This window comes from Schistocerca gregaria, chromosome 11, assembly GCF_023897955.1.
Source record: "Schistocerca gregaria isolate iqSchGreg1 chromosome 11, iqSchGreg1.2, whole genome shotgun sequence".
Lineage (NCBI taxonomy): Eukaryota > Metazoa > Arthropoda > Insecta > Orthoptera > Acrididae > Schistocerca > Schistocerca gregaria.
In genome coordinates this window covers 85,074,042-85,090,870 of record NC_064930.1, presented here as the reverse complement: position 1 = coordinate 85,090,870, position 16,829 = coordinate 85,074,042, and the positions used below count along the sequence as shown (strand labels likewise).

The window sequence follows — 16,829 nt, the reverse complement described above, 5'->3', positions numbered from 1 at the left end:
TAGCACATCCAAAAACTATGACACAATTGACATATGATCTTAGAATGGAAACATTCAGAAAAAAATGACATAGTTCTTAGGAAACCCTATAGAATAAATTTAGAGAACCTAAATATTTTGACGTATACAAATTATTAAGTGTCCCAGTTTTAATCTACACATCTATACAGCTGAAAGCTGGACTAAGGAGATAGTCAAATTAAGAAGATTTGAAATCAAAATCTTAAGAAAAATGTTTGAACATGCAAGAGTTAGCAGTACTGTTGAATGAATCATCCTACGATATCATGAAGTTTATAAATTGGTACAAAATAACAGATACAGTAGAAAAAATTAAAGCCAAAGTAGTTCTTAATAATAATAATAATAATAATAATAATAGTATCTGTTGTGAAAATATAAGCTCGCATTCAAATATCTTCCACAAAAATAGAATAAGTGACAAAAATAAAAGAGGCACCTAATTTATGGAACACAGAATTTGCAAGAACTAATGAGTCAAAAAATTTTAATATCTTGGTGAATTAATACCGAAGAATGTCAGTGGTGGAGAGGCTAAAAAAATGCCAAGTAAGATGGAATTGGACTTTCAGTGACAAAATATGTGTACTATAAGAGCTACAGCATTACATTATAGCATTATAGTCACATAACCAGAATGTTTCTACTTATCCCAATGCCTGGGACTGACTAAGGCAGGAGAAACAAAAAGCATGGAAAAGAAAGAGAGTAAATTCTGAAGAAAAATTCTGGTACCAATAAAACACAATGGTTATTACCAGAGAAAGAGTAATGAAGACCTGTTCGAGAGAATTGGACTACTAAATGTAACAGTGGGAAACATGGAATGATGTTCTACAGCCATCCAACTCAGATAAATGAAAAAAGTATCCCTGCTGCAAGTTGCTCTAATAAATTCAAAGCGATATGATAGAGATTAAGATTGAAAAACGTCATATTCTGAATAGAGACATATTTTCACAGAATGTTTTAGATTCCCATTCCTTTAGACAACCAAAATACAATATTGGGTTGAAGTGCTCAGATGTTCAGATATAATAGAACTCTGACTGAATGAAAAATTATTGGAAGAACACTGATGTAAAAATCAGAAGTACTCATTTATGGAGACCATAGAAGGGTCAAATTGAGTAAAAACAAGAAGTAACAACTTTTCATTGAGAGTTAATGTGTAGAAATTTGACTTTCATTTTCCACATTTTGTTATAAACAACCAAGTTTCAGAAAATATTTGTAGCTAGCTACAATGATCATAATACTGGAACATTTATAAAAATGTTTGTAAATATATGGTTACCCTGTTTTCATACATTTATGTCCATTTCACAATTAACAATTTTTTGATTTGGAAGTTTGCTATTTGATTGGTGAGTAAACATCTACTAAAAACAATCAAACACACACACACACACACACACACACACACACACACACACACAAAGAGACATCACAAAAGTGTACAATTTTCTGGAATGTATTTTTTTTTCTGCCACATCTTCTCGTGTAACATATCTTCAGTGTTCACATATCATGCTGGTTTATTTATCAGTGACATGGAAAACTGCATGTACCACAGAAGGCCAAAAAACCTAGAGACACACAAATTTATACATAGAAAAAGCACTACTACACTGTCATTCCTTTACAGCACCATTAGATTGGATGAAAGATGAGGAAGTTGGGCCACTGAGTAGCCATGAAGAATTGAGGCATCGAGCTTAGGCCAGAAAAAGACGCCAAAAGTCCAGAGCATTTGGCAGTGAGTGGTCCATAGGAATGAAGCGAAAAATAGTTTTAAACACCACCCACAAAAGATTTCAGATACTTAGGTGATTTTCTTCCATCTCAGTGATAACACAGTTTATGTTTACAAGTATAAACACTAATTCTTACAACATCAAAAGACATTAATTCATTTCCAATACAGTTGATTCACCTACAGCTAATGTTTAAAATGTTGTTAATTCATAGATCTTGAGCCAGTGGTTACTAGTATCCTTTTAATATAGGTATTATAATTTGTGTTTTTAAACAGTAAACTGAATTAGAAATTGTCACAGTCATTTCATAAATGGAATAATTTCACAGTATATTTTTTTCATGTCTTTGTTTCCAAGCTTCTTATAATATGTTTTTGGAATTAGTCTGTTACACCAGTTAAAATAAGTTGAAATAAATTAAGTGACCTGCACAGTGTTTCAAAGACATAATGGTGACAGCACACTTTAATGTTAAATAAACCAGTCCTTCACACTCAAATATTATTTTTCACCTAAATGTTCATGTGTTTGCAAATGGTGTCATGTGAAAAACTATCATTTTAGATGAGATCCTAGTCTCTTCTTAAAATTCTTATGACACAATATCCCAAACAATGACCAATAGAAATGTAAGTTTCCATTTGTTATTAAACCCAGAACTGCAGTATCTCATACAAACGTTTGAGACAGGAAATATACAATTTTGTCTTAAAAGTATTATTGGAGACATACTCTCATTTGGCTGTATGGACACTCAGTTACATGGCTTTCTAACTAAAAGTACCGTTTGTTGTCAATAAAGATTATTTAAATATTTATAATAGGTATGAACTGTAGCAATTTAAATGGGAAACTACTCGCTAAACTGCCGATAAATGATAATCAGTTCAGCCAACTTACTTGAAGTGTTTACGTAAACAATACATCTATAGCCCCAAGTTTTTCAGAAAAATTATTAATCCACAACATGCTGTACTTAAAATATGATGGAACCTACATATTTACTATTATCCTCTATTACTTATGGAACACATGTGATTCATTTAGTTTGAAATAAAAACACTATTCACTGAGTACATTCATGTTTTGATACAGATACTAGAAAGTTCTTGATTTGGCACTTTATAACAATAATGTGATGGTTTCCTCCATAATTATAGAAGAAACTAGTATAACATTCTTGATTTCACTCATCCTGTCAAATTGTAATAAGTCCCCTTACTTAATTGTAGTCCACACTTACATAACATTCTTCATTTTACTCATCTTATGTCATATTATTGAGACTTTCCAGTAGAAATACTTTTCATTGCAAACATGCTTCCTGTTGTTCTTATTACAGTAAAGTTCAGAATAAAGGATAACATTCCATCAGAGACTTGTGTTCATAGCTCATAAAAGTTGCGAAGAGATTTTCATTAGGTCTCTTGCAGTATCTTTCCAGGAAGACATTCAGGTGTCACTGTTACTACTGGGATAGCCGAAACTGGAAGAGAAAAAAAAGCATTTTTGAGTCTACAGTACTGAGGGATGTGGCGCAAATACATTTTAGATTGCTTACCACTACACAACATTAGCAGAGTTTAAGGTATATGTAAGTATAGTTATATTTTGCCACTAGTGCCTTGTTGTAGTCAACCAAATCTGCTTTACACACTGATCAACCAGAAATTGGGAATGAGCATGTGAAAGATACATAATGTACTACAGTAAGTGTCTAGCAGGTGATAGGGTTAAATGGATAAGTATTATTCTGGGATCAGACAAAGTATAGGGACAGCTACTAGTCGATTTTAAATATCCATACATCATCTGGTACTGTAGACACTAAATACTGCCACTCAGTATAGGAAACAAATGTGAGCAGTAGCATAACAGAATGTGTAGTATCTATTGTGATAGGTACAAATTTAATGGTGAATGTCATTCATTGCTTGTTATCAGAACCAGAACTTCACAAAACCCATGTGTCAGTGTACATCAGAAAGTTAGCAGATGAAAATGAGATGTGATTATGTTATTTCATAACATTTTGCTTGATTTGTTTACATTAAGCAGGATCTGAAAATATATTTACTGTTTCTAGTTTTCAATATGCTTCCATGTCTAATGAACTGCATTTGTTAACATATTCATTACAATGTGTAACAAAACATTTATTGCTATGTAAGTTCAAAACATAATTTTATCAAGAACAGACCATAAATTACCAAGCAGTGATTATTTAAGTTGTTTTCTATTACTTTGTTTGTCAACTTCTCCTATGACATCCACACAATATTTACAATCTACAGTTGGAGGAATAAATAAATAAATATACTGTCAGTTAGTATACCTTTGTTAATACTTCGAAAAAGGGTTCAATCCTTCATAGCATCTATTCTAATAAAGATTTCAGAACAGTTCCAAGTCTGTCCAACAGTTCACAGCTTCTACTAGCTCATACATTGGAGTTATTCTGCCACTCACTATCTTGGATATTTTATGCTAACGAAATCCATGCTACTGTACTTTTGAGATAATTTTTGTGTAGAAAAAAATATGTTTTGCTACCAGAAAACTACTTAAATAGAAGGCAGACGGAATTCATTTATTTGTAGAAATTAGTTACTATATAATTAATACCAACAAATCAGTACTACAGTAAGTTATCACTGTACCATCGAAAGTAGCTGTGAAGGTTATTTATGAGAAAATTGAGACAACTTTGCAGCAGTAATAAAGTGATTTAATGCTTTCCCGGCGAAATGCTGACATTCTGGAGTAGTCGGGCGTTCTGCCGGATGTTCGTGTCAAACTTGCACAATATTTCGATAGTGTGCCTCACTGTCGAAATATTGTGCAAGTTTGACACGAACATCCGGCAGAACACCCGACTACTCCAGAATGTCAGTAATAAAGTGGATCAATGTAGCTCCACAATATTTCCATTACTTTCTTTTAGTCCTGATTTAGCTTTATATGGATTTTATTATGTTGGAAATGAGTTCCACTGAGAGATTAATGTTGCTATTAGTATGATACGAGAATAAAAAGGAGCAAATACCTCGCCAACATATGGATTACATCACTGAAAATATGAAAGAATGCGTGGAATCCATAAGAAATGGAACACATGCTTTTCATATCACAAAATGCTTCTAAACCAATTCCTGGAGCTAGTAAACAGTGTAAGAAGAGAAAAATCCAGACAGTGTTTGATTATTCTAGTGATGAAGATATATTACAAGGAGAAATTCTTGATGACAATTCAGACAAACATTTGAAACCATACAGAAGAAATCAAATGACATGTGTTAGCATCATCCACAGAGAATGAAGAGTATTTATGAAAACCACTGGCAAAATTGAAACCAATAAGACAGAGAATTCGTGTGTTTGGATTAAAGTAAACAGTATCCTGATGTTATTGAAAGCTTTAACGAAGACAGTGCAACTGTAAATACCATGATAATAAACATGCACTTTTTCACAATAATGAAGGATATATTTATAGAGGTATGTTCCATCTTTGCAACTAAATGAAAGGCAGTTTGTTTCTTGCCCTAGGCGTTTCCCTTCTTTTATTGATGAATCATCTTCAGTTTCCCGTAATACCTCTTTGTTTTTATATACATAATAAGTGCATTATGTAGCAGTTACAAGTATATTACAATGTTACGTTTTTTTTCATATTTTACTCTTGTTTTTCAGGTTACAAACAACTTTTGCAGCACATGTTTCGTGAAGTTAAATTACCGTTTGGTGCTACTAAAGCCAGGTTCACACACAACGAAAGTATCGCCACGAGTCAAATCATTCTGAAGTGGCACTGTGAGCTACCATTCACACAGGACGCCACAAATACTTCGTAATTGCGCAGTTGGCAAAATGGCGTCTGTATCAGCTGATTAAACGGCTGTACATATTACTAAATAAGATGTTTTGAAAAACATAATAAATGTAAAATATTACTTAGCAAAGTGTTTCTCGTCTCTCTTGTCTGGACTACATGTTTTAAGAACCGGTCTGCAGCTTCAAACCAAGTTAGCCTGGGTTATAAATACCGTCTGTAGACACACCATTCTTAAGTGATTTCACTACTTTTTTATGTCCATTCATGTAAGCATTTCGAATGCTTCGAATTTTTAACTTTGTTGTAGCTACATCAATTCCTGGTACATATTCACGCATACTGTTTACTATTTCAATTAATGCAGCATGTCTCAAATTTCTGTCTTTGTATGATTCGCTTTTGTGGTTCCAGAGGCATTATCGTCCATGATACACCTCCAAGAATCTCATAATTGTCGCTGTTGACCACTTTTTCGACATATTAATAGCAAACGCACAAAGAAAAGCACTATCTGTGAACGAATGCACACTAGAAAGGTTTGAATCCAGCCGCGAGGTAGTAATCGAACGACGTTATTCGATTGTAGAGAAGGCAAAATGGCGCAACAAAGAAGAACCAAGTTCAACTTTTTGTTGCGTGACAAAAGTTGCGCTTCTTACATGGCGCCACCGAAAACTAGGAGTTCACACATGCAGCTACAACGCAACTGTAGTTCTCCATTTGCAGTGGCGATACTTTTGTTGCCTGTGTGAACCCGGCTTTACGATTTCCAAAGTTGCTAGTCCATATGTGTGACCAAATAAATAAACAAATAAAATAAAAAAATCCACTTTCAGAAAGAATGACACATTCACACATAAGAAAACACACACACATACACACACAAAAAGAAGTGAACAAATATCAAACTACACACACAACACACACAAAAGACAAAAGATAAACACACTGTGGCAGTTGGCAACACTACACACAGTCAACACACGCACGTTCAACACACAATGAAAAGTGCAAGTGAAGTGCTGAAAGAAACGTGAGTGAAAAATACTGGAAATTGGCCATCTGGAATATGGGAACCGAGTACACATATCTGCAGGGTTACAAAGATGGACTAGCAACATTGGGAATCATAAGTTACACAAGCAATAACTTACATGCACGAAAATTGTGCTGTGGAAGTTATTTCTAACCTGAAATACAAGGGGAAAACATAAGAACACGTAATATAGTAACATACTTGAACTGCATAGCGCACTTAATGCGCATACAAAAATAAACATTCATTACAGGCCACTGAAGACGCTTCATAAACAAAAGAAGCGAAACGTGTATGGCAAAAAACAAACAGTTTTTCATTTAGTTGCAAAGAAGGAATATGCCTCCATGAATTTTGATGTAACTAAGGACGACAGAAAACAGAAAAAAACGGGAGGATATAGTTGAATCTAGGATTTGCACTCCTGGAAATTGAAATGAGAACACCGTGAATTCATTGTCCCAGGAAGGAGAAACTTTATTGACACATTCCTGGGGTCAGATACATTATATGATCACACTGACAGAACCACAGGCACATAGGCACAGGCAACAGAGCATGCACAATGTCAGCACTAGTACAGTGTATATCCACCTTTCGCAGCAATGCAGGCTGCTATTCTCCCATGGAGACGATCGTAGAGATGCTGGATGTAGTCCTGTGGAACGGCTTGCCATGCCATTTCCACCTGGCGCCACAGTTGGACCAGCGTTTGTGCTGGACGTGCAGACTGCGTGAGACGACACTTCATCCAGTCCCAAACATGCTCAATGAGGGACAGATCCGGAGATCTTGCTGGCCACGGTAGTTGACTTACACCTTCTAGAGTACGTTGGATGGCACGGGATACACGCGGACGTGCATTGTCCTGTTGGAACAGCAAGTTCCCTTGTCGGTCTAGGAATGGTAGAACGATGGGTCCGATGACGGTTTGGATGTACCGTGCACTATCCTACGGTCTTGGCGTGCATCCGTGCGTCGCTGTGGTCCGGTCCCAGGTCGACGGGCACGTGCACCTTCCGCCGACCACTGGCGACAACATCGATGTACTATGGAGACCTCACGCCCCACGTGTTGAGCAATTCGGCGGTACGTCCACCCGGCCTCCCGCATGCCCACTATACGCCCTCGCTCAAAGTCCGTCAACTGCACATACGGTTCACGTTCACGCTGTCGCGGCACGCTACCAGTGTTAAAGACTGCGATGGAGCTCCGTATGCCACGGCAAACTGGCTGACACTGACGGCGGCGGTGCACAAATGCTGCGCAGCTAGCGCCATTCGACGGCCAACACCGCGGTTCCTGGTGTGTCCGCTGTGCTGTGCGTGTGATCATTGCTTGTACAGCCCTCTCGCAGTGTCCGGAGCAAGTATGGTGGGTCTGACACACCGGTGTCAATGTGTTCTTTTTTCCATTTCCAGGAGTGTATTTTCTCAGTGCCACAGTTGGTCAATGGTCATGAATTGTGCTTAATATTTTCTTTGTTTAGTCAGTAACATTTTGACACACCAACATACCTAATGAAACATTGGTCTCTTTTTTGATAGCAAAAACACTAAATTTTGTTCACGTTTGTTACTTTTTTTACAACTTATATTACAAAAATTGTGTTTCTCTGTATTTTTGTAATATTTGTCTCTCTGATTCCAAAAAGGACATAGATGTCGGTTTAATATGGTCTTATAAGGTAACTCAATAAATTTTAAAGAGGGTGACATTGCCCCAAGCTATTACACTGTCTTAAAGTTTATATTAATTGAAACAAAGTCAGCCACTCCAGCAGCTATTTTGCTCCAATTTTTGAAAGATTATAATATTTCAAAAATAAGTCTTTGATATCATTCTATGTTGCTATATGGTTTCTATATTGATCTAGAATGGACTATCTTCAGTTTCAAAAGTCATTTTACAGCACTACTGTGCATTAAATGATTTAATTTGAAAAACTATCCAAAAGGGGAGGAAAGTAACCCCATTTGACAGTAATGAGAACGTGGAGTGTAAGAAATGTTGCTCTTATTAACACTGTGTTACGAAATTTTCTCATTATGTTCTTAACGAAAGTAATGACACCTAATAGAAATGTGTGGCAACAGTATGGAGACTTGAAAATGGTGAAGTTAACTTGTCAAAAGGAAGGACGAGAAATAAAAGAATAATGTTAGTAGAGGATATGGGAGGAAGAAAACGGAAATAGAAAGGAATGAGAAAAGCAGTGTAGGCAGTCTGACCATTAATGATTCCCTGCTTGGTAGAGGGAAAATAGATGGGATATGCCTAGAGGGAAGATGCATCCATGTAAACAGGTGCACAGTGTATATAGATAAGGTGCACGTTATAAGGTATATCTTGTTCCAGGGTCGTGTGGCTGAAGTGGAGAAAGAAATGCAAAAAGTTTAGTGTTGCGCAAAGGTGAAGCGAAGATGCTGGGTATATCCAATATCATTTTGCAGTTATGGAATAGCTAGTGAGCACAGTAATGCTTCGCAATTGCTAAATACGAATACGTATGGAAATTGGATATTCATCCTATTCTTCTTCCCTCCACTTCTCCTCTCCCCAATTTTCTGGCCATCTCCTCCGTCTCCCCCTCTCTCTATGCCTCATCTCTCCTCCCGTCTTTCTGACGATCTCCTCATCCATTTCCTCCCAGCTCTGGGCTGTCACTCTGACTTTAGACCTTCTGTATTGTTACTGCAAACGAAATCTTGATTGTGAATTGAAATCGCTTAAAATGAGTGGGTAAATTGGTTGGGATCATTGGCATGTGGGGTATGATACGCTTCGTAGTATTACAGGTGATTCTAAAATATTACGATAGCTTGGTAGTAAAGGATATTGTGTGTAACATTGGCACTGTTTCCAATATTGCAGTTCAAGAAATAAGTTAAAGGCTTGTAGAAAATAAACTAACGCTAAATCGCAGCAAGATTCAGTTTTTCCGGCTTCTAAAACACAAATCAAAGAAACCTGACGTGCTAATTACACTGAATCGGCATATGACTAGTAAGACTAAACAGTTCAAATTTCTAGGCATTCAGATCGATAGTAAGCTGTTGTGGAAAGCCCACATTCAGGGCATTGTACAAAAACTTCATGCTGCCATTTTTATTGTTAGCTACCGTTTTTACCAGTAACAAGTGATAGTTCGACTCGAAAAGTAGTCTGATTTGCCTATTTTCATTCGCTTATGAAGTATGGTATTATATTTTGGAGTAAAACATCCCATTCTCAAAGGGAGTTTTCGCCTTAGAAACGGGCGGTTCGGACAAGTGGTGTTAAATTCGCGAACCTCTTGTCGACCCCTGTTCTTTGGTCTGGGCATTCTGACACTGGCCTCTCAACATTTGCTTTCTTTAATGTCGTTTTTGGCTAACAGTATCAGCTTATTCCCAAGAATTAGCGGTTCTCACTCCGTTAATGCTACGCAGAAATCCATCTGCATTTGGACCGCACCTCCTTCTCTCTTGTGCAGAAAGGCGCACAATATTCTGCTGCAGCCATTTTCGGTAAGTTGCCACAAGATATCAAAAATTTTAGCAGTGTTCCAAACGCTTTCAAACCTCCTAAACTGAAGAGTTTCCTCATAGGTAACTACTTCTGTTCTGTCGAGGAGGTTCTTGAAAAATTAATCTACTTGCTGTGTTACATTGTTGATTGCATTTGTATAAACTTGTAGCTTGTCGTCTTTTTGGGATTCATAAACATTTTATCCTATTTATTATTACTTTTCTGTTGTAATTTTATGTAGCGAAACGTTCCACGACCTTGGAGATTTACTCCTGAATTTGGTCATACGGAACTACTCGTGTAAATTAAAAATGAAAAAAGGGACACCTGTCCAGTTTCTGTCTCTCTTTGAGAGTAGCTTTAGTGACAGTACTTATCATTGTTTTAATCTGTGAATGGCTGCGTTTACAAAGTTTTGGACGATTTAGATTCAGTATTCTAGTCATAAGCCGGCAAGCTATAAATATTACTTCCCCCTCTTCTGTAAAATTATCAGAGAGGAATGAATTAAAACAGTATATTGTTGTGTTTGCAATTTTTTGTCGGAAAAATGTATGTAGGAAGAGAAAATACGTACAGGAGAAACAATTTGTCTAATGGGTTAAATACCCTCCTATCGCAGTCGAAACTGACAGCGAGATAGAAATCGAAATTACACGTTTTGCAGCAGAGGGCAGCATTTTGTGTCTCACAGTCGGTGGTTGATGAGGTTCATATGGGATACATATCGCCCACTAATGTAATATGAAGTTCCGACCTTTCGGACTTCTACTTCTCACATCTGTAACGAGATGCTTTCGGAACTTGGAGAAAAATACTATGGACTATGCTGCGGATCTAGAGAAGGCTGTGGGCGATCAAACGAGCCGACACGAAAATCAGATCGAATTACCATTTTCTCAATTCTAAGAATGCCTGAAGCAACAAATTGTGTTTTCTTGTATATTACAGACGTTCCAGAATGAAATTTTCTCTCTGCAGCGGAGTGTGCGCTGATGTGAAACTTTCTGGCAGATTAATACTGTGTTGGAAGGAGACTCAAACTCGGGACCTTTGCCTTTCGCAAGAAAGTGCTCTACCTACTGAGTGAAGCTGTGAGGAGACGTCGTACGTCGTGCTTCGGGAGCTCAGTCTTTAGTGCACTTCCCCAGGAAACGCAAAGGTCTCGAATTCGAGTCTTGGTCAAGCACACAGTTTTAACCTGCCAGGAAGTTTCATGACAGACAGTTAATACATATCTGAGCAGTTCTGCTAGTTCGTAGATTATTTATGTAAGAAGTGGGGCGAATATGCCAGAGACAACTTCGCAGAATGTAGAAAACATTGATGTGGGGTATGTCAAAGGAGTCTTTAAATGTTGTACTGAAAAATTTTGTGAGGTATTTCAGTTTTTTGTTTTCATTGGAGTAAATGTGTTTTGATACTGATCTGTTAAACTTTTTCCCATTATTGATAAAATCATCCTAAAATTAAAAATCTAGCTCGGGAAAATCCTGTGTTCACATGAAAACATGGATCTAATTAGCTTCGTGGGACAAATGCGAGCCAATCTACCAATTTTCGAAACTTAACAATTTTGGTAGTGGAAGTGTGTTATTTATATGAAGACGTGGTGGATGTTCTTTCAAACATCGAATAGAAGAGACGTAATACATCCGTATAATTGATTCGCCTAGGGGGATGATGGGTCCGCCCTCTTAGTGCGGTTGCACAAGTATATCCAACCGCGGGAATCTCAGAGTAGCGAAAATGGACAGTGGCTGCGGGAAGGTGACGCTCGGTGGAAATGTGTGTCGCCCGTGAGGCGTGCAGAGGTAGTCGGCGCGGTTGCGCTAACGCAGTGTCCTGGGTGGTTAACGCACCTGCCAGTAAGCAGGAGATCCCAGGTTTGAGACCCAACCAGGCACACAATTTCCCCCATCGCCGCTGATTCTGCGTAATGTCCCGATGTAGCTGACATCAGTAATCCGCTTACTTCCGTTTCCTTCCGCCCCCCCCTCCCCCCGTCCCCCCCTCCCCCCGCCAACTTCAGTTTAAATATAGTGTGTTATTTATCACAAAGGAAGACAGTTTTCGACCTGTTATTTTCCAAATGTATGCAAAATAAAGTTCATCGTGAAAGAGTTAACAGACAACCTGTGCATAGTCATTCAAAGAAATATACAGCCTGTGCCTATCCAAATGTTCATTAGAATAACGTGTAAAAGTTCGAAGTAAATCTGTCAAGAACTTAAACAGATTTTTGATAACGGCGTTTCTGCTTAATACACCGACAGAAAAAAAAATCGCAGCACCAAGAAGGAGTTGTGCGACTCAAACGAAAGTCGGTATAGACGTGGTTCCACACCTGGAAGGAGACGTCTATTCAAGTTTCACACCAGCTCTATAAGAGCGGCGCCGGTAGCAGCAATATGAGGATGTGAATCAGGTTTTCTTTAAATACACGCTGTGACGGTCGCGAGCATTAATTACCTATGAGAAGACTCGAAGAGGCGAGTCGATGTTAAGAATGCATCTAAGGTGACAAAGACGCCATTATCAACACTGCAGTCAGTTTGAACGTGGCTGTGCAATGGAGCTACAAGAAGCTGGATGTGCCTTCTGCGGTATTGCAGAAAGACTTGGCGGGAATGTAGCTTCTGTACACGACTGCTGCCAGAGGTGGTCATGGGAATGTATGGTCGCAAGAAGACAGGGCTCCGGTCTACCGGACTACCATGTGGCAGTCAGGGAAGCCAACTGTGTTCGGCTGATAGTTCTGTCGCATCATACTGCATCTGCAGCAGCCATTTGGCCAGCAGTTGCCACCACTGTGGCACAACGAACTGTCACTTCAAGGAGGGCTTCGAGCCAGACGCCCTGTAGCGTGTTTTCCACTGACCCCACGCCACCGCCATTTGCGAGTTGAGTGGTGCCAAGCGAGAGGTCACTGGAGGACTGGGTGGAGGTCTGTGGAGTTTCCTGGTGAAAGCCGGTTGTGCCTCAGTGCAAATGAGGGCCTTATATTGGTTTGAAGGGGGCCAGTTGAGGGCTGGTAACCACCTGTCTGCATGCTAGACACAGTAGACCTACACCCAGAGGTATGGTCTGGGATGCGGCTTCGTGTGACTGCGTGGAGCCCTCTCGTGGCTCTCCCACGCACCCTCACTGCAGTCAGGTGATTCGACCTGCTGTACTGCCACTCATGAACAGCATTCCAGGCGCTCCTTACCAACAGGATAACATACCGATAACATACCGATTTTGTAACCTATTATACTCAATGGAGTGTCGACATTTTGCCTTGGCCTGCTCAGTCACCAGATTTGTCATCCGCGAAGCATATATAAGACATCAACGGAGGACAACTTCGTTGTCATCCACACCCAGCATTAGGTGTCCCTTCATTGCCCCACCGAATGCAACAGACATGGAACTGACATCTGCCTACTGTACAACACAATGCATGCACGTTTGCATCCTCGCATTCAACATTCTGGCGGTTACAGCGGTTATTAATGTGCTAGCATTTCACATTTGCAATAGCTTATCTCTTCCTTACAGTAACCAGTGATCTTCCTATGTTATCACTTAAATATGTTACCTTTTTTTTTGGTCATCAGTCTACTGACTGGTTTGATGCGGCTCGCCACGAATTCCTTTCTTGTGCTAACCTCTTCATCTCAGAGTAGCACTTGCAACCTACGTCCTCAATTATTTGCTTGACGTATTCAAATCTCTGTTTTCCTCTACAGTTTTTGCCCTCTACAGCTCCCTTTTGCACCATGGAAGTCATTCCCTCATTTCTTAGCAGATGTCCTATCATCCTGTCCCTTCTCCTTATAAGTGTTTTCCACATATTCCTTTCCTCTCCGATTCTGCGTAGAACCTCCTCATTCCTTACCTTATGTCCACATAATTTTCAACATTCGTCTATAGCACAACATCTCAAATGCTTCGATTCTCTTCTATTCCGGTTTTCCCACAGTCCACCATACAATGCTGTACTCCAGACGTACATCCTCAGAAATTTCTTCCTCAAATTAAGGCCGGTATTTGATATTAGTAGACTTCTCTTGGCCGGAAATGCCTTTTTTGCCATAGCGAGTCGGCTTTTGATGTCTTCCTTGATCCGCCCGTCATTGGTTGTTTTACTGCCTAGGTATCAGAATTCCATAACTTCATTGACTTCGTGACCATCAATCCTGATGTTAAGTTTCTCGCTGTTCTCATTTCTACTACTTCTCATTACCTTCGTCTTTCTCCGATTTACTCTCAAACCATACTGTGTACTCATTAGACCGTTCATTCCGTTCAGCAGATCATTTAATTCTTCTTCACTTTCACTCAGGATAGCAATGTCATCAGCGAATCGTATCATTGATATCCTTTCACCTTGTATTTTAATTCCACTCCTGAACCTTTCTTTTATTTCCATCATTGCTTCCTCGATGTACAGACTGAGGAGTAGGGGCGAAAGGCTACAGCCTTGTCTTACACCCTTCTTAATACGAGCACTTCTTTCTTGATCGTCCACTCTTATTATTCCCTCTTGGTTGTTGTATATATTGTATATGACCCGTCTCTCCTCATAGCTTACCGCAACTTTTTTCAGAATCTTGAACAGCTTGCACCATTTTATATTGTCGAACGCTTTTTCCAGGCCGACAAATCCTACGAACGTGTCTTGATTTTTCTTTAGCCTTGCTTCCATTATGAGCCGTAACGTCAGAATTGCCTCTCTCGTGCCTTTACTTTTCCTAAAGCCAAACTGATCGTCACCTAGCGCATTCTCAATTTTCTTCTCCATTCTTCTGTATATTATTGTTGTAAGCAGCTTCGATGCATGAGCTGTTACCTAGACAACTGTATTCTAGAAATTTCATTGTTCTGTAATGCATACGTGTATTCCCTTCACGTATTTAGCCCAAGTATCACGCCCATTTATGCGATCGGGAATGCTCAGTAGCAGCGAGGCTACACATACACATACTTCCGACAGCTATCCATCAGCAAGCAGTATCAATGATAAAATCATAGGAGGCAATCTTGTGCAACCTTAGCAGGGACAAGATCCGACTGTTCTGGAGTAGGATATTACAATCTGAGACAGTGTTCGGGACAAACTTCCGTCACAAGGTCCGCAAACGTGACGTCAGATCCGCCTAGCAACAGCGATATGAACGCCCATTTTCTGAAACTTTGGATTATATATATACAGGATGTTACAAAAAGGTACGGCCAAACTTTCAGGAAACATTCCTCACACACAAAGAAAGAAAATATGTTATTTGGACATGTGTCCGGAAACGCTTACTTTCCATGTTAGAGCTCATTTTATTACTTCTCTTCAAATCACATCAACAGAACGTACCAGCGTGACTTCAAACGCTTTGTTACAGGAAATGTTCAAAATGTCCTCCGTTAGCGAGGATACATGCATCCACCCTCCGTCGCATGCAGCCCTGGAGAATGGCGTATTGTATCGCAGGCGTCCACAATACAAGCACGAAGAGTCTCTACATTTGATACTGGGGTTGCGTAGACAAGAGCTTTCAAATGCCTCCACAAATGAAAGTCAAGAGAGTTGAGCTCAGGAGAGCGTACAGGCCACGCAATTGGTCCGCCTCTACCAATTCATCAGTCACCGAATCTGTTGTTGAGAAGCGCGCGAACACTTCGACTGAAATGTGCAGGAGCTCCATCGTGCATGAACCACATGTTGTGTCGTACTTGTAAAGGCACATGTTCTAGCAGCACAGGTAAAGTATACCGTATGAAATCATGATAACATGCTCCATTGACCGTAGGTGGAGGAACAGGGGACCCAATCAAAACATCACCAACAATGCCTGCCCAAACGTTCACAGAAAATCTGTGTTGATGACGTGATTGCACGATTGCGTGCGGAATCTCGTCAGCCCACACATGTCGATTGTGAAAATTTACTATTTGATCACATTGAAATGATGAGAACATTTGCACTCAAATGAGGATTGACACATTGTTGGATGAACCATTCGCAGAAGTGTACCCGTAGAGGCCAATCAGCTGCTGATAGTGCCTGCACACGCTGTACATGGCACGGAAACAACTGGTTCTCCCGTATCATTCTCCATACAGTGACGTGGTCAACGTTACCTTGTACAGCAGCAACTTCTCTGACGCTGACATTAGGATTATCGTCAACTGCACGAAGAGTTGCCTCGTCCATTGCAGGTGTCCTCGTCGTTCTAGGTCTTCCCCAGTCGCGAGTCATAGGCTGGAATGTTCCGTGCTCCCTAAGACGCCGATCAATTGCTTCGAACGTCTTCCTGCCGGGACACCTTCGTTCTGGAAATCTGTCTCGATACAAAAGTACCGCGCCACGGCTATTGCCCCCTGTTAATCCATACATCTGCCAACTCCGCATTTGTAAACATTGCACTGACTGCAAAACCACGTTCGTGATGAACACTAACCTGTTGATGCTACGTACTGATGTGCTCGATGCTAGTATTGTAGAGCAATGAGTCGCATGTCAACACAAGCACCGAAGTCAACATTACCTTCCTTCAATTGGGCCAACTGGCGGTGAATCGAGGAAGTACAGTACATACTGACGAAACTAAAATGAGCTCTAATATGGAAATTAAGCCTTTCTGGACACATGTCCACATAACATCTTTTCTTTATTTGTGTGTGAGGA

At 39.6% G+C, this 16,829-nt stretch overlaps 1 protein-coding gene across 1 annotated transcript in view; it reads right to left on the bottom strand.

Annotated features, from left to right (window-relative positions):
- Positions 1-358: 358 nt before the first annotated feature.
- The window catches only part of LOC126295328 (adenylate cyclase type 6), a 2,630,635-nt gene continuing 2,614,164 nt past the window's right edge, over positions 359-16,829 (bottom strand). The window contains exon 27 of the mRNA XM_049987795.1: positions 359-3,267. The gene's annotated coding sequence lies outside the window, so the exon portion shown is untranslated. The remainder of the gene's footprint in view (positions 3,268-16,829) is intronic.